The sequence below is a fragment of the Motacilla alba genome, chromosome 8 (assembly GCF_015832195.1).
Source record: "Motacilla alba alba isolate MOTALB_02 chromosome 8, Motacilla_alba_V1.0_pri, whole genome shotgun sequence".
NCBI classification, from domain to species: Eukaryota; Metazoa; Chordata; class Aves; order Passeriformes; family Motacillidae; genus Motacilla; species Motacilla alba.
This window is the reverse complement of record NC_052023.1, coordinates 21364848-21387042: the sequence shown is the minus strand read 5'-3', so window position 1 is coordinate 21387042 and position 22195 is coordinate 21364848. Positions and strand designations below refer to the sequence as shown.

Below are 22195 nucleotides of genomic sequence, written 5' to 3'. Positions count from 1 at the left end.
GCTAGTTATCTGAAAGAATATCCCAAAATATTGCCTGGTAAGACAAGAGGAAAAGGAAAGTTTCTGGGCAAGATTTACAAATACAAACTACAGGAGAAAGTGCCTTCTTGGAATACCAGCAGAAGAGGCTGTGACATGGACAGCACAGACAGTGCAAGCAGATGGGAGATCTGGAAAATTGTGATGAAAGTGGAAAGGTGTTTCAGTGCATTAAAAAAAAAGGTTGAAACATTTGTTTAAAATACAATAAAAGAGAGGGGACACAGAATAATAACATGAGACTGAGCAAATAGGAAACCTCTGCAGGCTGATGTAGAATACATACATTCAGGAAGTCCAAAGGGGTGTAATTTGGTCTGCCATGAAAGGAAGCAGTAAGAATATGACTGAAAATTTGAAGAAAGGCAAGGGTTAAGTATAAGCAAAAAGCCCAGGAATACCTGGGAGATACTCATGGTTTGACAAGCCCGTTTTAGATCATCTGGAGGAAGCTCACAATGGCTAAATGAGACAAAGAATAAGCAGCATCTAAATATTGTCTCTTTCATCACAAGGACCACAATGCTTTAGAATCACTTTAAAATTCAGTATTTCAAATTAATTTACTAAGGGAAAGGTTAAATCATTGATACTGAATATTTGTACAACTAGGCAACCTTTTTCTCTGAAGAGGCTGAAAGTGCTACACAAGGCCTTAATTTTTTTTTTTTTTGTCTGTAAATCATCTCAGATATTTAGTCAGTAGGTTTGATCTGTAAGTAACTTTTCCAAAGCTCTCAAAATCCTGGCAGAGTCCTTGTTTTAAGCTCTCTTTCCTTTTGCCTAGAAATATATGTAGAAGACTGGTCCAGAATAAAATAATTAAATAAATCTGATTATTTATATCATAAATAGATATATGATTTTTAACTTGAAATCTAAATAATCAGTTTTTGAAAATCTGTTCTTATAAAGAGTAAAAATATCCCCAAGATGTATGCAGATAAATTAACATATGCACATTATTTTATTTTGGAGTGAAAAAGTAGCTATATACCAGATACCCATTATATGAGTGTGTACAGACCTGAGAGTGTGGAACCACTCTTCCTGTTTAAAAGAATCATTCCAAGAGTTTGTAATCGTACCTCATTTGCCTGTGCCTAGAGAAGCTGAAAATTAGAAACTGCAAAAGATTGAACAAAGTCTAGAGAATTGGAGGGATAAGGGAGGGCAGAGGGTAGGGGGGAAAATGTTATTTTCTATTTCTCAGTTGTAAAAGTCCTGATAAGGTGGATATTTGTTTACATTCCTCAGACATGCCCTTTGTCTAACATTGTGAGTCTTCAGAAAACACGGGCATTGATACAACAGGCATCTATTCAGTTTTCAAATTATGTAAGCACAAGTATCTGCCATTTGGATTTTGACAATTTCAAACAGTAGACATTAATCTGATAAGAAAGGGAATATGTGGATTTTTATGCTGCAATTCTCTCAGGAGTCTGGGAAGGAGAATTAAGCCGAAGTGTTTGTGATCTTAAAAGGCAAATTGGATGACATTTTTAAAGATATCTATAAAACCAAGACAGTGATTGATAGAGATGGCTGTAAATTTTTTCTTAGAGTAATTAAAGCTTCAGGTTTTTTTTTTTCTTTTTTTGTCTCATTTGTGCACCTATCATTCAAATCTTTGACAATAAGAAAAACTTTATATGAAAGATTTTGCTTTCATATCACTGAAAGGAGCGCCCGAGACAGCTTCTAGATCAGATTCAGCAGCACAAAAAGAGAATTTTCCAGTCCAAATTAAAGCAAAAGAAAATCAGCATCATAGTGTGTCCTCTTCCTGCCATGCTGATGGTTACTTGGCACACTGATATATGTTTACCCACGGCTGCCTATCCCAGTTTGCCCACAATGGCTGCCTTGACACGAAGATTCACTTGGCAGATGTTTACTTGCATCACCTTCAGGACCCCAGTGAGTTACCTTGACTGAAAGTCAAGCCAAAAAGATTCAGTGTTTGCCCCTTTCGGGTCCCATTCTGTCTCCTCAGCAGCAAACTACTCCGTTCAAAAATCAATTTAGTCGCAAGGTCATATGGAAATAGCTCACGGTATGAAAAGCTTGACTCTGTCTTAGCAAAGGCCTTTGGATTAAGCAGGCAATTGACCACCTAAAAGCTTTGGCCATACTTCACATGCAAAGAACTTTGTGTCCATCTCCTGCACAGCCAGAGCATAAAACTTCCAAAACTCCATGTCGCAATCAATCAAGCTCAGAGGACACAGCCACAGCTCTTGGCACTCCAGCTGGTTGTGCTCCCACTGCATTTGCTGCATGCTGGCAAAGTATGACAACTCACATGAGAAAGGTGCTGAGTAAAAACTGTCTTTGCATATACACAGAACAGTTTCTGGGATGCTATGAGTAAGGGAAAAGAGAGTTTAGGCTTTTGGAGGTTTCCTCATTTGCATTTCTTACATTGGTTGGAAGCTTGGTTTGGAGGTCAGGTGCTGTCCCTTAAATTGGCCAGTTGTTTTACTTTGTGTTTATTCCTTGTATTTTCCAAATAACTTATGAATAATTGTGAAGCTGATCTAAAGTGATGATTTGTCAAAACATAATCACATAACACAACACAGGCCAGGTTTTAACTGTGCTTTAACTGGAGCCCTTGCAGCCTTAAAAAAATAAAGCAGATTTTTTTCACTTGCAACCATGAGCTACAGACATAAGTGGCCCTGTGATGAGCTATCAGTGGGGAAGGCCCACCAGATGGGAGGAACAGAACAGAAATTTTGTTTATTTCTGCAATCAAGCCAAAGTGAGCTGAAAATCCTGAAGGAAAAACTTTCCACAGAACTTTGACACAAAGATCAGAGACTTTTTCTTGGGATGTACCACTTGGGAATTTGTGATCCTTGTTCCTACCACAGTTGTATAATTTTAACATCCCACAGAGCTGACAGACTTTGACACTAACAACTGTGCAGGGAGTAAAACAGATTTACAAGTGGCAGTGACCTTTTCATCAAGGGAAGTAAAGTAGGCTCAAATCCACCGTACCCCCGACTCACAGTCCTGACAACATCATTCAACATACAGTAGGAAAAGCACTTCAGCAAAAGTTTATGAAAGTGACATTGACACAGCACAGGACATTAAATTGATCCCACCAACATGCTGAGAGTTTTCAGTAGCACCTCTTTCTTTTTTTTATTGAGATTTGAAGTATATTCTGCTTTCTTAGTTTACTGTCATCTGTTACTCAGCCAATTAAAATATACTAGCACCTTTTTAATTACAAACATATACATATTTTGACCATCCTTCTAGTAAAAATACTGGTAAATAAAAATGAAACTAATCCATAATTGAATGTTCCTAACAGCATTTCTTCGCGTTCATCTCAGACACCCATAACACTGTGCTGCCTGGACAGGACTTATTCACTGTCTTATCTAGTTACCCTAGCAACTAATAGCCAAGCTGACTTCAAAAATGTAATAGAGGTGGCCTCTCTGATTTTTAAAGGAAATTGGCTACTTTAAACCCAGTGAATGCATGTTTTAATTGCACTCTTCATGGTTGAGAATCTCTCCCTCAGCGTTTCTTCACAGTTAATAACAGTTTTATTCATCTATGTGGCTCAATGTGTAGCTATAGTAAAGCAAAGCTCCCCCTGACAGACATTTGAAGCATAGTTGATTCATTTTTAGGCACCTAAAAACCAAAAATTTCATCTGCATTTGTTTATGCAGAATCTCTGCAATTTCATTATGATTTAAAATAAGGCTATTCTTTTAAATTTATCTGAGACTAAGAATAGTTTACTAAGGAACATTATGCAAGCCCAGTTAAGAAAGGCACTCCACCTTCAGAAGAAAGAAAATTGTTGGACAAATTTATGGTAAAGCAAATTTTTCCTATCGACCAAGCCCTCAAGGGGCATTAACAACACTTAAGGGACCAAAGTGCAGAAGATGGCAGAGCTGACACAGAGAGAGGAGTCGGCAAGAGAGCTGAGCAGGGCTGGAAGGAAATGGAACACTTTAACATTACGTCCTGGCCATACCAAGGTCCATTGACCCTCTACGCATTCCAGATAATTAATTTACAACACATTAAACCTGTGTGTGAAGAAGGATGTTATGCATCAATTGCATAGGAGTAAGAAGTGTTATTGATTTAAGATTTCTATTGTATCATGCACTGACAGAAAGAAACAATCTAGTGGCATTTTAAAGACAAAAAAACCTTTTTCTGAAGGACAAGTTTGCTAAATAAGTGCACTTTACACTACATTTAACTGAAGTATTGTTGACACCCGAAAATAAATGCCGTTAGGAAAGAAACCCTCAGCATAATTGGGAGAATATGGCGTCACTGGATAATATTGGCATTCACTCTAGGAAACAAATACTTTGAGGTGATAATGCTCTCTTTTACAGTAAGAGTTTAAAATAGAAAAGTACATTAACAAATATTATTTAATGAATAAAATATGAGTGAACCAGTTCCATTAATACAGGATGATGTCTAATGATATTCAAGCTCATTTTCTTCATAGAATCATTTTGCACTTCACATGTAAAAGGAGACTTGCAAAATAGCGAAGTTAGATTCATGAACATCAGAACCAGTTTCATTTACAGGGGCTTTATTTTCTGTAAGTTACAATTTTCAGATGACAGTTCAGAAAATTCAGAAGTTCTGGTGAAAGATCTGTACTGTTTAGCATTTCTTACTGCAGTTTAACTTCCCAGGAACACAGGATGCAAAGAAAATCTGCCCTGTGTCACTCACAACTTTCAGCAAGCATTTAATTTTCATTTAAGACTTGCAGTGATTAGAAGGAGATATGAATCAGGCTACGTGTAAAATACTCCCATGCAAAAAACCCCCAAGAAACTCAATTTCAAGCAAGCAATAAAAAAGGAGAGAGAAATCACAGAGAAGCCTTTAACTGATCTGAACTGCAATAAACCTCACAATATGAAGGGAAGGGTTAGCTTCCTGGTAGAAAGCTGAATGGTTCTTTGGATTTGGTATAAAACACTCAGAGTGTATCAAAACACTTGGAAAGAGCATATCAAAGATCTAAAATAAAGCCTGGGATTTTGCAAGCAAGCAAAGCTACTCCAGCCAAACTGAAAACAATATGGGAGCATCGCAAACATAGCAGAGAAGTCAAAGCATCACAGGACTCAAATAGAAAAGTGTGAAGAATCTGAGCTATAAAAGCAGGAGAGTGCCCAAATAACTGCAGATGAACTTGGGCACAGTGGCCAATAGTGTGTAACATGAAAATTTGTGTTTATGTTTAAGAATAGCAATTTACATTTCCCTGCAAGAGGTTCTGGAGAGCTGCAAGCATACACAGCAGTGGCAAAGTGGATGGCAGTGACAATGTCAGATCTAGGTAAAACCAAGCCACATAGCCCCAAGACACAAAGAAATGATAGCCTGAAAGCCAGCCATGAACACACACTATGAGCTGCAACACAGAGACCACTGATGCAAGAAAGGCTGCAGCTGTCAGGAGGTAACAAACTGAGCAAAGAAGTAATTAATTTAAGAGAAGGATAAACTTTTATTCAGCATTAAAGTTGGCTATTTAGGTACTTCTGCAAGAAACTTGCAGTAGTTTCTCTCAATAGTACTGTCAAAACTGAAGTCAAGTGCATTATTCATCATGGGTGCTAATAAAAAATTTAATGTCAGTGCTCTCAAAGAGTGAAGAGAACCTTTGGCCTTAGTCTACATGTGTAAAAAGTTATGTATCTGATTTATGGAAAGTTTATGTTAACTGAAACTAGCTATAAAATACTTACTGCCATTCCCAAAAGGAATCTGATAAGCACCATTGTCTCAAACTCTCTTCAAACTACATAGATTATTTCTCAAATACAAATAGTTTATTAAAAAAAATAAGTAAAATTTGTTTCCTGCAGATGCATATAAAGGATCCTTTGCTACAAGCCTTGTGGAGCAGTGTCACTTATCCCTTAAATGACATTTGTATCCATCTGACGTTTATTCATTCTTCAACCGTTTCTGGTCACAGACAAGGGTCTCAAATATCAGAGAAAAATCAGGGTATGAACCTTAGGTTGCTGTGCTCCTCACTTCCTTGAGGTGCACCATATGAGCACCCTTCAGCTGGGCTGCAGGCACCTGTTAGTGCCTTTTCATAGGTGCCAGTGACCAGCTCTGCAACACCTCACATGTGACTGCTGGCTGTTTCCACAACAAACTGTGCTCTTCCCCAGGCTTAGGATCTAGAACAACAGCAACCACAAAAGAGCCTTGGCAGTTCCCTGATGAAAAGAATTATTTCCTAATAGCCGTGCCAAGATCGGCTGTATACATAGTAATAAAATGTAAACTGTCAATTACAGGAATAAAGGAAATATTATAGGCTTAACTCCTCTATGATCTACCTGAATTTTCTTAAAATATAATGTGTTTCCAGGAATGGTACACTCTAAAGGGGAGAAAGCTCCAGTTTTGCACCTCCAATAGGTCCACAAAAGAACACAGGTCTAAACAACACAGCAACGCCCTCGTCCAAAAGACTTGCTGATCCACCATAGAAATTTCTCAAGTAGGTGCATCACATTTTCCTTTCTGCACATATTGAAACATCACCAGGATTTATATAACAGCCAAACTACTATTCATCCAGAGTAACTAAACATTCACAGTGCAGAAGATTTTTTTTTTAAGTAATTATTTTGGCTAGATATTTTACTGGAATTTTACTGAAACCACTTATTTTTCATTTAAAAAGAAAATTCTTTGACATTAGAATTTGAAATATAAAAATCAATGATAATTATCATCTAGAAAAGTAATACAAATCAAATTTAAAAATATCCCATTTCTATCCTTAAAAAAATGAAATGAAGAGCAGGTCTACTGCTGTTATAGAATCAGAAGGGAAAAAAAAGTCTCTTCTCATCTGAGAACTTATCAGACCATATAAATTATGCTACAATATTACAGACTTCAGTAGCTAAAGTGATATTTCACTATTTTCCTGGAGCAAAGGAGAGCATTATTTTTTATTGAGGAAGCAGGGGAGGAAGGAGAAGAACATAACCAAAATAAAACACAAAACAAAACACCAACACTCTTCCTTTTCATTTTACAGTGAAAAATATTAAAAAGAAAAGCACATTCAGCTTGAGTTCACCAACCTTAACTGTCTGCAGCTCCAATGGACAAAATAATGAAGAACTGTAAGGAAAAGCAAAATAAACTGATTTCCTAGGGGTATGTGATGCACCCTCTGATGGGTAACAGCAAGAGAAGAGTACACATTCCCTCATACTTTACATATTCAATGACATTGTTTCCCCAATCTGTATCAGAGCTATTATTTTACTTAGTAGCCTTTTCAATGATAAGATGGCCTTCATAAATAACCTGAGTGTATTCACCTCTCACTAAATTATAATCAACAGTTGATTCCAATTTTTCATTTGTTTTTCTCTTCCTGTATGGGCACGATGATGATCTCACATTGCATACACTTGTATGTATAGTCACACTACTGTTAGTTCCTATTGCCACAATCAGGGAAATGTTCTCTTTTTCTCCTTGACCTACAAGGCTTGACCAGTCTCGTGAAACATTATTGCACTATTTTAAAAACTTTTTTTCAAATAGGCTGATTCTGTCTGCCTGATGAGAACTTTGAGATTTCCCCTTGCAAACAGGACAGTGTGTTAAGGAAGGCTGCTACACCAAGGCACAGACTGCCTACCAACTGCCCCACTCCTGCTCGTGCTCCTTTGCCCACCATGTGCCACAGTAGCCGTGGCTCAGCCTGCAATAAACACTTCCACCACAGGTACATGGCTGCATGGGCCTTGTAGGAAACAGACTTCAGCCAAGGAACCTGGCCCAGAGGAGCAAACAGAAAGAGAGGCCCAAGCTCTTCATCAGGTGAGACAAGGCAACCATGGGAAAATGTGGATATGACATTTAATGATGGCTAAACACACTCTGAAAAAAAGTTATAAGTTCTGTTAAATATATTTTTGCTTATTTCATGAGTTAATATTTTTTCACTCAGAAGAAAAAAAACCTATATTACAAGATTAGCATTTTTATGGGATTGAATTTCAGCTTTCCTGTCCTTTATTGAGTGTTTCATGCCATGCAAATTGCCATAGATCCTGAGCACCTGACTGAGCAGACTTGCACCCTGCATGTCAGTGGTGTACAGCTGATGCACAGATGGTCACATTTGTTATAATGGACTCAAATGAACACCCACTTGTGAATCCATCATATACTACTCACTGACTCCTTGAAACCTAGCTGGTGGCAAAATTCCATTTAAAGTGTGGCAGCACAGTGTTTATCCTGGAATTGCTGAGATAGCTCAGAGGTTTGGGCTGGTTTTTGGTTCCAGTGATTATTATGAGCAAATGATTTACTGCACAACAGAGGGTTTCTCTACTCAGATTTTATTAAATAATTGCAAAGTGATTATTTGCAATTGCAAAGAGATGAGCCAGATCCCCATTAGGTGCACATTGTTAGAGTTCTATGATGTTTATTTATCCTATGAATATATATTTTATATGTGAACTGCGTACATTTGAAAGACTAGCTGTCTGCTATATCAATCAGGGCATCACACACATACATCTAAGTGTGGGGTTATTTTTAAATGCTGTTAATTTCATGGAAATACATATCTTGCAGTCCCTTCTAAAAACACTTTCCTAATGGAGTATTATGTTTGTAATAACTGCAGCATCAGGCTCAAATAGTAACTCAGACTTTCAAAGTAGATGAAACAATGCAAAGTGCAGGTAGATAATAGGGTTTTTTTAAATATTCACAGATACGTACTGTGCTCCTCTCCAGAATTCATGGGTCATTATTCTTTGTAGCTCTCTTTTCTTCAGAGTAAGACTGGGGAATGAAGTCCACATCCTGAAATTACATACAAATATGTTAGAAAAATGGAGTGTTTGAAATCAATTCTAATGTTACATGCAAAGGACATTCTGGGCTCATTAAGTAAAAATATCTCATTTAATGAGCAGGAAAGCACTGGAGCACACTGAACCCTGACACAAAGCAAATTATTTAAGTGATAAATTATATTTTATGGGGAATGTAAAAGTTAATAATACTCAGGGGTAGGGTAATAAATGCAGAGGTGTAACTAACTTCATTGACTGCTTTACTTACAAACATGCCATATGTACCTGGTTACTTGAAATAGTAATAAAAGGAATTGGCATAAACTCCAGGAACTGAAGATTCACACAGAGACCTTTGTAGCATTCTTTTCCACAAACCAGCCTGTGTTTTATTCCTTTCAAACTCATTATTCTCCTCCCTCTTTCATTTTAGAATATATATGTCCGGTCTTTGCTTTTCACTTTTTGTCAAATATTTGATCGTGCAGTCATTAAAACTGAAACCTCCTTATCTACCAGAGAGACTAATAAACACAGTGCTCATTTACCTGCAATGATGCCCCAGAAGTGACCTGAAATTCTACTTGAAGAGACTCAATATATGCTGAAGGAAAACAGTGGATCAACGTTTAATCCACTGCCCTTTGAGTGTGTGCAAGTGGCACTCAATCTCCTGATATTTTTTGTCCTCAGAGATCCATGCAACAGACCAGGCCACAAGGATACTGCTCCCAAGTACACCTCTGCACATTAACATAGGGGTTGTTACCATGAATTTAACTGTCTGCATTAAAACCCTTTTTCTACATTTCAATGGTGTAAAGGAAACAATTCATACACTTCTAATAGAAATCAGCAGAGGAAGAGTCTGTTCAACCACAACTATTTCCAGTGACTATTTCCTTAATCCTAAAATGGAATGTGTGTTACTAACATGGTCCTGTTATCTTTTCCCTTTATGTTTGTAGGTCAGCAGGTAGTGCTTTATTCCTGCTGGTTGTTACCCTGAATTGGTACAGTTTGCACATGAATGAGACATTCACACAGCATGAGTATCACATTTGTCAGAGTCCTCCAGCAGAGTTGCTGTACAGAAACAATCAAATGAATTATGAAACAATGTAAAGTTTATTCACTGCATTGAAAATTACCCACTTATTTATTGCAATTATTTTTAGGAACAGGAGTTTACATTCAATTCCGAGTTAACTTAACTTTGGCCTGCTCTTTAGTTTGCACTCCTGTGATGGCAGTCAGTGATCTAACAACACCATATAAGTCAGCTCAAGCCATCACTTTCAATCTAGAAAGTAAAAAAAAAAACAACAAAACAAACAAAAAAAAGATTCTCTTGGGAGACAGATGAATATTCAGTCTTCCTTACAAACTAAATAATGCTATTTTCTCTGAAATATCTTTTGGAAAAAGAAAAAAGCATTGCACTTCGTTTTGGAGAATGGTGCAGGGTGTAAGAGGCTACATAAAGTTGGGAAGCTGAGGGACAGAAGGGCTCAGAGTGTTCTCCATTGAACTTCCCCATGAACTTGGAGCATACTTGATAACCAAAAACATGTCATCTGCATCTCCTAAACCAGCAGATGCTGCTATCTCTACTTCTCCAAATATTGAATTTATGTTTTCAGTTACATGTAGAATAACTAATGTACTGGTGCCAGTCAGATGCTTTATATCACCAAACCCCCACAAGCAAATTTGTTTTACACAGCAGTTGAATGAAAAACATTCTGTAGAGAGTGCAAACGCAAGGGAATGAGAACAGAAAACAGCACTAGCAACATGATTTAAATTAAGTGAACATTAATACCTCCAAGACATTGCATTATTGCTTCTTACACTTATTGGGAAAAGCTGTAATTTACATGTATAATATTTTTAACATCATCTATTAATAAGATGTGTATAGTTACTCTGTTCAATTGATACTGGAAAGAAAAGACTTATTTGAAAACATATGCTGCAATAATTAAAATGATATTATGCTGACAGTGCCTTTCTTTGAGGAACTCGTAACATCTGTATTGGCTGTGATAAGCATTGATTATCTGGAGTGATATAAATATTTGGGGAGCTAATAACAATCAGGTAGGATTTCAGTGAATGCTATAGGCAGCAGAGATAAATCACAGGAAGCCTAGATCAAAGCTGGTTTGTGAATAAGTTTGTTTTTGTATTTAACGACTCAATATAAAGCACACACACAGAAAAGTCTTCAGAGATTTAAAGCACACGGAAATGCCATAAAGAAACATCCCATCCTGTGCAGCATTTCTGTACATCTGTAGAATCTCCCTATGCAGCGAGAAGGATGTCAGCACACAAAGAGGGGAATGAATTCAATCCATTAAGTATTTACCATGCACATTTACTAACAGAAGACATTTATTTGAATTCTTAAACCTTTTTTTAAAACGGGAAAAAAAAACCAAAAAAACATGGAACTTTTATTCCTTCCCCTTGAGGAGGGTAATTTAGTGATGCAATAGGGTCAACTGCAATTTAGTTTTCATTCAGGCTGGGTCAGCTGCTTCTTGGTTCCACCGCAGGTATTTATTTATTTTGACTTACTTTCACTAAATTGCTGTAGACTGTAATAAGGGTTTACATCACCTGCTGTCATTCTTTCTAGGTGCATTCACCTTTCTCTAGGTGCACCTTTCTAGGTGCATTCCCCACTCTGATGTTCCACTGTATAAACCTCTGCTTTCTTGGTCCTGGCCCTTGACATCCCAAAGCCTCTCTGGATTTCTGGAGGTGGTGCAGGCTTGAAAAAGTCCTGATGAGATTTAAGACAGCCTCAACTTCAGTGAGGTTGAAAGGGCATGTCTGAAAGCAGGATCTGCTCTGTATATTCATTAATCAGGACTTTTATTGCTAACATTTCCTCCTTTTCACACAAGACAAAAGCTCATTCCTGTCAGTGTGTGAAGGGGAGCCCCAGAAGCAGCTCGGGAGGGCACAGAGCCCCGCGTGCTCCATACAGGAGCAGGGCTGAGATCCAGCCATGAACCCTGGCTGCAGCACTCTGCTGCTCCTTTAGCACCCAGTGCTGGCAACAGAGCTGCAGCCTGCTGCATTAGTGGCTTCTTGGCCCCAGTGATAAAATGGAAGCTTTTTGCTGACAATTATGCGACCAAGTTTGTACCCTGAGGGACAGAATCCAAACGTTTGACTGATTTCAAGTGAGTGAGAAGCCCTATTGACTACCCATCCCCACAGGACTTCTCACATACCTGTGATCAGGAGAGAAGCTCAGTTTATGTAAACCTTTGCCCATGAGTCAGGGTTGAGTAAACAAAGACTTTTCCATATTTTCTGCAAGCATTCCACTGTTAATACACAGCATGCAACATTTGTTCCGTATTAAGCTGTATTTTCATTTCTTTGCTTTAGTAATTTAGCTCTTTCTAACACTCTTTGTTCCCTTTTTTAAGGATTGCATTAACTTGCCTTCCTGTAACCTCTGTACAGCTTTCTCTGTGATTGTTGTAACAATTTGTCCTATTCCAAAGCACAGGGATTAATTGTGTCTCTAGTTATTATCTTGTCCTTGTTTCTTTCAGACTAGTGGCCTCTGAATTTTATTTTTTTTCAAAAGAGATGGAAGACTAAAAAGGCATAATCTTCACAGTAGCATAAAGTAATGTTCTGTAGACACAACAATGGCTGTTTATTGCACCTTGCATAAACTGCTTTCATTACCTTCAGATTACTGGTGTTATTCAAAAACATTCATTTACAGCAAAGACTGTCCATGGACAGTTACTGAAACTTTTATACACAGCATTTTGTACTAGATTGCAGGAAAGTGTATTCTACTCTTTGTCTATTCAAAAACTGATTTATTCAAAAGAAGCTTCAGGTATTTATGCAGTTTTGATTATCTTAATGCTATGATGGCTTTTGTTAATCTAAATTAAATAAACTTAAAGCAATGTATGTGAAATGAATCTTGCAACTTAGTAGTGCAATAGCAGTGTCACCACAAACATATTGTAACATCTAAGTGTGCATTTTTGCTGAAAATATATGAAAATTCACACTCTGTTGGCCACACAGTACAGTTTGCATGAAAGCCAAGAGGATTCATGTAATTTTCCACAGGAAAAATACCTGCAGTAGGGCCATGGCAGCATGGTAGTAACATTACATGGGAGGATAGGTAACCTAGAAGAATATTTTAAATGTCTGGTTTCTGTTGGTTTGGGGTTTTTTTATCCCCTCTGTGTATTTCTCAAATGCTTCTGCAACAATAATGTTGCTGGACTTGCAGAGGGCCAAGGCAAACAAAAGAGATGAGTGTTGGCTATTTGTTGCAGTGTCACACAGAGATACAGCCAAGCTGGGGCCTTACTGGAGGTGATGCTGGGAGGGGGAAAGGCTCCCAGTGAGTACCCAGTGTCTGGCTGCTTAAAAGACACCAGCTGAGAAACTAGAAAACAGTGGTAAAATGTAGAAATCCAGTACGTCCTGATTTTTTGTATACTTCACAAGAGAGCTATGAAATGTATTTCTAAAATGATACTAGTGTCACTACTGACTCTTAGTCTTAGTTTCTAAAACAGTTTCTCTGCACATTGTATTTTTCAGGAAGTTTACACTTATTGTTCCATTAGCACAAACAGTGTAAGATTGGTTGATTCTGCATTTCCATTCTGATAATCATATTTAAATACATATTTTAAAGACATAGAAATACATGTTGCTACATCTCCTACAGCTTCCCACTATGAGACTAAAAGGTTCCCTCTTCAGATTCTACATCTACGTAATGAATTTTCTCAACAATGTGGAAAATAATTCCATTTGCATGTTATAGGGGCATGGAAATTCACATTTGGGTAGATACCTCTAATTTCCATCTTGTACAGTTACAGAGTGCACTGAAGTCTTCCCAGGTTTTTTTTTCCCCATATGCTGGATAACTCCTATGTGTTCCTGGTATGTTAATGATTGCTATAATTTAAGACTGCTTTTCTAAGTACCAAAGATGTCTGAATGCATTTGTTTCTAAACAAGAGAGTCTGTGACAAACCCATACTGAATAGCAAAAGGAGGCAGAGAGGCTAGGGGACTGGAAACTAAAAAAAGGAAAAAAAAGAAAAATAAACAAAACATAGCAGAACAGCCTATCTGAATGACCTTGATGCAGAATCTGCTATTTAACTATATACAGAGCTTCAGCTATTCATTCTATTTTACTTCTTTTGGATGATGCTACCTCTGCTAATGAAAGAAAGAAATTTGGGCAGAAATAATTAGGTTTTGTCTGAAAGAAAAAAGTGACTTAACAGTGGCAGTATAAAATCTCATGTGTCTCCTCTGCTAAAGAAAGAATTTGTATACAACCATAAATTTTTTATGTTTCTATCAAACATTGATAATAAAGGTTTTAATATTTATAGTTACCCTTGGCCAAACTCTGAGAGTTCCCTCTCCAGTAGGGTACGCTCACAGAGGTACACATTGCCTTTGGGTACCACTGATTGGGACAGTAAGTACATGGTGGATTTCCCTTTGGAATATAGCACTGATACCCAGCTCTTCTTAATCTTCTTAATATTCAGTTTTACGCATTCCTCTGTAATCAGCTCTATCCTGAATTCTAATGAGTTCTGGTTTTACACTGGGAGCTGTGTCTTTTAACAATCAATGTTATTAAAATGACCCTTGATAGCACATGATTCCACAGTGGGGATTTTCAAAGCTATGTACAAAAATACATTTCATTACCACTTTAATATAGAAGTTTAAAATCAGAACTTCTCTCTGCCTTGTTCAAAGCAATTTCTCTAGCTTTGAACAGCTGCTTGGCACACCACAGCAACTACAGCAAGATTTCAGCTCTCCTTCCATGGTGGCCCAGGATCTCAGAGCAAAAGAGGAAATGCAGTGCTGGAGATTGGATAGCTGATAGATTTATGGTCACTGGTTTGAACACAGCCAGGAAAAGGCTGATTAAAGGGCTCCATGATGCAAGGTGCTCTGTGTTGGTTAGATTTTTTATTGCATTGTTATAACTTCATGGGAGTTATTTAATGATCTTTTAACTAGTTTTATTGCTTACTGTATATAAGAACTACCAAACTGCTGGCATAGATAAAATATGTTAGGAAATGAGTTTCATCTCACTTGCCTTTTTATTGAACAAGTGAATCTCTCTCAAGCTTCTATCACACAGCAAATATGGAAGCAAGGAGATTACAGGTCTCCTTGTCACAAGCATCTGAACTGAGTACTGATGTCTTGCTGGGTCTCTGGGAAGGCACCAGTCTGCAGTGCCAGCACTGCTGTGTCCCACTGAACAAAACTGCAACATGCAGGTCTCTGATTCACCAGCTGCTTACTAAGGAAGGGAAAACACACTGCTTTAACTTTTCATAAAGCTGAAATCAACCTACTAAAAACTGTGCTTTGAGATAGGCAGTGAGGATAAACAAAAATGAAACAGGGCATAAGGGAAGTTTTCATCTGTCTGCCAAAGCACAAAGCAGAAGAAATCTGCTATTTTTGTTGGGGTTTTGTTGTTCGGTTGGTTTGCTTTAAACATAGTAGTAGAGACGATTGGCAGCTGCTGTGCAGGTAACTATGAATTTAGAAGCCTGCTACCAATAAAAAGACTGTTTAGAATGAGCAGAAAGGGTACTTCACAGTATAAAATGGAGTAGGGTAAATATAGACCCCTGAAAATCAAATAAGGAAACCTTGAAACTCCTTACCCACCCTGCGGTTTCAGCTCTAATTTGTTCCGTCACAAAGCAGAGTTCAAATATTTAAAAAAGTCTAATGTAAAACAGAAATCCCAGGCATCCCGTGTTCAACAGCAGTTTCCTTTTCTCCTAAACGTCATGAAAGGAAAACCAAAGAAATCAAAAGACTGTTTGGAAAACAAAGGAAAAGAATGCTCATTCCAGAAGAACATGGTGCCTGCTCAGTGTGAAAAGCATTTCCCCTTTGACTTATTTCCATTATTAAGAGTAAATAACCAAACTAATCCCAAAGGTGGATTTAAAGTAAGCAAGGCAAAAACAGCAACACTTCACTTGAAAAGTTTTACTAAACAGAACTAAACAAATCCTAAGTGGAATTTGTGAGCTTGCAGTATTATTTAGGTAGAAACACATTTATCTGGATGACAGTAGGAGATCCTCAACATGGAATTGTGTCACAAAGGCACACTGAGAAAAGAATAAAGCCTACAAATAAAACTTGCAGCACAAAGTAGTAAGAGAACTTTGCCCATGCAATTTTATCACTGTTGTCCTTTTGTGCTTATGTCATTTTATTCTACTCCAGCTCTTACGCAGGCCGCCACTCTGTAAGGAGCCAACTCCCTTACCCAAAGACACAGGTTAGATTGGCATGGGCCCCCACCTCTGCCCATGCCTGTGTTACCCAATGCTCCAGGGTGTGTGTTGAAAAGAGCCACAATGTGCACTCCCAGGTGTGGGCTGAAAGTGCTCTGGACACAAACTGAGAGCTGGGGGCCTAGAGCCAGCCTAGAACAGCTACAGCCCCAAGCTTCTCAGCTTCTCCCAGCCCTTATGGTGAGGACTCAAAAGCTGGAGGAATTTTTAGTGCATTCTCTTTCAGCAGACCTTCAGCACACCACATGACAGAACCTTTTGGTCTCGTCCTTTAATAGCCTGCATCCTATAAGGTAGGTTTGAGTTCAGGTCCTAAACAAGGAGGAAGCCATTTGAAACTTAAATTCACCGGGGGGGCTTAGCAATCTATAAAACAAGTCTGGAGGACACTGATGCTTTCCCCCTAACATTCAAATCTGTGTAACTTTGTGGCCTTAAACCTCCTTTGTACCAGTGTTGCAGACATGAACTGAACTCCGTGTCCTTGCCTGAACTAAACTGGCATTTCTCAATCACTCTGCCCTTCACCCAAGAATATCTGAAGTTTAAGTACTCCCTAGCAACTTTCTCTCTCGTTATAAATACACCTAAACTTGTATGATGAGTTTTACTTCAGATACGTGTTCTAGAAAGAAATATGACAAGCTAAAATTTCATTATTGAAGAAAACCTTATATTACTGATTGTTTGGAACTCTTTGTAGAGAAAGAACATTACACATTCTAGAAGACAGTATTCTGTAGGTTCATCGATAAAAACCCTGTCCTTTCCCTTGGCAATTCCTCTCTGAAAAGGAAAAAATGACTGGCAAATATCTTAAATACTATGATGCTCACCAGTCCAGCACTCTATTACTGAAGTTCAAGCTTCAATATATCCTCTTGACATTAACTTCCTAGTTGAAGTAAGAGACATAATTTTTATGTTCAGGAAATTATAAAGAGGTGGTATTTACTACCACTTCAGATGACTGCAGAATGGTTGATTTACAGCCAATATAAAAACTGAACAATATCTGTCATTGCTGCATTGATAAGTATTGAAATCTGTGGAAACAAGAAAGAGTGTGGATATCAGCATTTATTATCCCATAATATCAAGTTATTTCATCTTTCTAAATGTCTGTAAAATAATAATGGTTAATCCTTTTGTTTATTCTTAGGGAAGAAATCAGGCCACAGGAGATTCTGCTATAGTAGTGGCTACTTTAGAAATATATTCAATAATCTGTCATGACTCGTGAAGTGAAAAGTCCCTGAGTAAACTTCACATCTGTAAAGCTGTAAAAAGGAACTGGTCATATACATTGATTGTCCTTTGAAAAAGCCAAACCTGTTTTATTCAGTTTATTCTAGGAGATAAAGGGAAAGTAATTTTTAAAATTAAAAATCTATGATCTTGGAAGTCTGGATGCAAAATCACTGAATTAAGCAGTTAATAGTGCTGATGAAATTACTTATTTTATATAAAGTCTGACAAAGATCACGAAAAAAACCCACTAAATTTAATCTCTGATTCCTTAAAAGTTTACTTGAGGCTGTATTGTATTTCTTGTTTTCCTGATTAACAAATCATCACTGCACAAAGCAACACAGGTGGTCAGTCCCCTTGGACTCACATCAAAGGGGCCACCACGAAGCTTTAGATGTTATTCAAAAGCAATCTGAAACTTGTCTCTCACTGTTTGTCCCATCTATTGTACTCTACAGGGTCATCTTTAAAGGACTGTCAAGTTTGCAGAAAAGAAACCAACAAAAAAACCCCACCTTGTAAATGATGTTTCTAAAATCTGTTTCATAACTGTTGACTGGTTCACACATGTTCTATTTTCAGAATACCTGCATCATCAATTATGTCATATTAATTAAAACTCTGGTTTTACATGCAGCACTGTTTGCCAGCCTTAGACACAAGAAGAAATTGGGCTTTGCTAAAGGATAATTATATCACCATGTATATAGCCATATATATACATATAACCATTTCTATAACTGATATCAGCCATTGTGTATATAGGAGATTAAATTAAAAAAAATAAAAAAGAAGAAAACAGAAAAATAATTTTAATTTTTTAAATTTCAGAACAGCTCATCCTTCTCACAGTTCTTGCAACAAATTCCTGAATATATTCTTATCAAATAGCAGAAAGAAATCAAATCGGTTTTTGTATTCCTTGGATCCAAATATGTTAGAGGGTTTCAGATATATTCTTAGAAATATGGCACATGAAATAACATTTCAGTGTACACCCTACACTCATGGAGACTTTTTTCCTGTATGAGGATTTCTTGGTTTTTGGTTTTTTATGTTAACACTTTGAAGAGTACCGACATTGTGCCTTATATGTGAGCTACTTGAAAAGATCAAAGTCTTATTAAGTCCCCAGTTATTCCATCAATACCAACAGGATGTTTATAGACCATGATTCACATTGGCCATACCAAGAAGAAAACAGACTCACAGTTCTCTGTAATAAACAAAGCCAACAACACTTTTCAGCTATGGAAAACTGATTAAAGAGTTATGGGCAAGCTGTCATAGGAAGGAAAACCCAACAGGGCTTCCCACTTTTAATAGACATGCAGGAAGCTGACTGCAGAACACTTTCTGGGTTTCTAACTTTACTCTGTGCACTCTAAAATGATCTGATATACTCTCTAGAGAGAATTCACTTAAATCCATAATTGTTCACACAGAGTTGAGGGATTTTTCAGCAAATAAAGCATTCATCAAATGTGGTTTTTGGCAAAGACCTATTCAGTTATTGCCAAAGTTACAGTGTCACCTCAAAATAACCAAGGACTAAAATTTAAAAAAAAAAAATTTTTTTAAAAGCCCAAGCAGTCCCTCCCTGGCCAGCAGGACCCCAGAGGTGAGAGCACTTCCCCCCAGAAAACAATGTTTGAATTCCTCTACTGCTCAAGGGCCCTTGATCCATGTCTCCTCTCTGCTCAGAACGTGTCCAAAACAGTAAGCTAAAGGACAGTCTCACTGGCTCCTGAGACACACAAAACACTGAACTATGTGCTGAAACAAAGGGTTCCGTGGTCCTACAGTTCTCATTATCTCTTGGGAAGTAAACTCCAGCTGAGCTAGGACGTTTCAGATAAGGAGAGAATTTCACTATTGGTTTTATTTCCTGATGACATGCTAACATTATAAACCGGAGACCTTAAGACCAATGGTTAAAAGCCAGTGCAAGGCAGCCCCACAAACATCCTTTCATTTTCAGGCCACTTGAGCTTGCTGGGATTTTTTTCCTTTTTGGGGATTGCTGGGTATTTTCTAGGAAAATGTTTACTGACAGAAAATGGAGAATGACACAGAAAAAAGAAAACCATTTCATTAGGAAATACCAAAAGAAAATTTCCTAGTTTCCAAACTTTTTACTGGAGAACAAGGGGTGGGAGGTCTGCAGCTCTGGAAGCACTGCAACACCTGTCCAAAGTCTGCAATGAAGTCATCAATTTCTCATAAAAATCTGTACCATGTAAGAATAAACAGCTTAAACATACTTTTCATGTAGTTTTAAAAATGCACATCTCTAAGTTATATGGTGAAGGCAGCACATTCCTGTAGAAACATCTTACATAAAAATGTGAAGGGCAGCTCTGACTCTGGGAAAAATATTGCATCACTCCTACACTGCAAAAAACTAAGTACCGTTGTGGAGACATATGCAAATTATATTAATGAGCTTTTGGTTTGTACTCAAAAATTATTTTCTAATGCACATTGTAGGATTTCATAATTTCAGCATTTAAATGACTTAATTAATCATAAAACTTCCTTTTGATAAAATCTGTCTGCTTCCTTGGCAATAAATAAAGATTTTTTTTTTAATACATAATGCTGTTAGGGAAGTGATCATCTCTGAACAGAAAATTACTTATTTAAGAATCATATTAGAATCAAGGATAGGTATTCATAAAAATGGGTAGTGAAACAATAGCCTGAAACAATTTTACTTAACCAAGAGTCTGTGTGTGGTCAATGCTTATAAACCAAACAGCAGAAAAGTGTGTTCTTACATTTACTGTAGTGCCTGGAGCAGTTAAATTGACCTCTTAGGAGGGTAAACATTGTGTCTATCCAGTTGACTGTCTAATCAATACCAACAGGAGCAAAGGGGGCTTTTTCCAAACTAGGAAAGCAACTCCTCAGTGAGACTAATTAATTTCTCTGGAAACATCCAGGATATTGATTTGAGATTTGAAAACATTGCTGATGTACAGTAGTCAGCTACACATGAACGAGAGCGATCTTTGATGGAACTTTAAAGAAGTGGAGCAAACAGTATTTTACAGTCTGGCTTCTGCTGTTACACAGCAGACAGCTCAACTAAGCAGTAGAGAAGCTGAAAATTTCTACAAACAACTTCAACTTAATAATTGCTCAGAAAGCCCCATGATTTTCTGCAATCTTAATCAACCAGACTGAGACATTCACTGAAGAATTTATGATATATTAGAAAACAAAAGCATCTGGACTATCTTGTTTCCCACCCTGACAAGGCCAGCTTACCAGGGCTTGTCTGATATCCAGGAGGTGTGATGTCCCTACACTGACTGTGCTTAAAGCATGAAGGTGTGGTAGTTTCAACAGCCAAAGTTTACTTTGCTAACAAACTCTATCTGAACACTCCTGAGTTGTATTCTGCCTTAGACACAAATACTACAAGCCTCTGTTTAAATCATTAGCAGTAAAACATTTCTTGCTATATCAAAATACATTGGTATTCAGACATAAAAATCAGCTTTTTGCAGAGGATGTGATTATTCATTTCAAAGTGCTTGAGGAGGGGATTGCAAAGACGCCCCTCCACATCAGTGCACTTGCTGAGTTCAGTGTAGGGCTTAAGATGGGGTTCACCCCCTGCCCCTCTGCAATGGGGACACTAGGCAGGGCCAGCCCAGCCCCCCTTTGGGATTCTGTGCATCATCCTCAGCTCCCTGACCTGGGGCAGAACTAGGTCCTCATCCACAGACAGTGCAGCTGCCCTAGAAGCCTTCATCAGAAGCTCAGTCCAGACAATACAGGATCTTTGCATATTGAATCTGTCCCATGCCCTGGACAGTGCCAAAGTTCTTTGGAAGAATTTTCAAAACAAAAATCACACAGCCCAACAAAGGTTAATAATGCAGAGCAGTCAAACGTGGCACAGTAACTGGAAGCAGGACAGGAGGTATAGACTTCCTTGTGCAGCAGTGGATGGACAGTGGGGGTCAGCCAGGAAAGGGGGGATAAAGAGCTCTGGTTTGGCAGCTGCTGACATGGGTGATACTTTGCAGAAGGTATGAGATTGTATGTACCTCTAAGAACATGACTCACTTCTTTTCAAGCTATAAAACATCTTAATAGAATTAATTTTGAGAATCTGGTTAGAGCAGCCCTTTTGTCAAATGCAGCCTGAATGTATTTTTATGTGTGTTGGAGTTTCCTGTTAAATTATAGGGGTTTTTAATGGAAATGCTGACAGGACCTTAACCATTGCAGTGTGAACAAATGAATAACAATATACATATTCTTCTTGCTAATAAAGTTTTATAGCCTTGAAATTCAGTGTAGAATTAGTCCATCGATTCTAGAGAGAATTTTTGAAAGAAAGGCTTCATGGTGCTTTCCTCCTTCCATGATGTGAAAAACAAATCATTCCAGTGTTTTAATTTATTAACAGCCTTATACAGATACCTTTAGGTTTTTCCTCTACTATTTTTTGTGGTCTGTTTATGACAGTATTAAAGACATAAGCACAATTTCAAAAGGATGTAATGTCTTTTTCTGACTTGAGGAACAAAATATCCAATCTTTTATTAATTTAACTAGAATCATTGCTTACATCTCAAGTTCATCTTTTTCTTTGATTTTAGACTACAT

The 22195-nt window shown here is 37.7% G+C and overlaps 1 long non-coding RNA gene across 1 annotated transcript in view; it reads right to left on the bottom strand.

Moving 5' to 3' along the window:
* The window catches only part of LOC119703637, a 122408-nt gene that overhangs the window by 57875 nt on the left and 42338 nt on the right, over nt 1-22195 (bottom strand). Inside the window, exon 2 of the long non-coding RNA XR_005257677.1 lies at nt 8857-8940. This is a non-coding gene — a long non-coding RNA (uncharacterized LOC119703637). The remainder of the gene's footprint in view (nt 1-8856; nt 8941-22195) is intronic.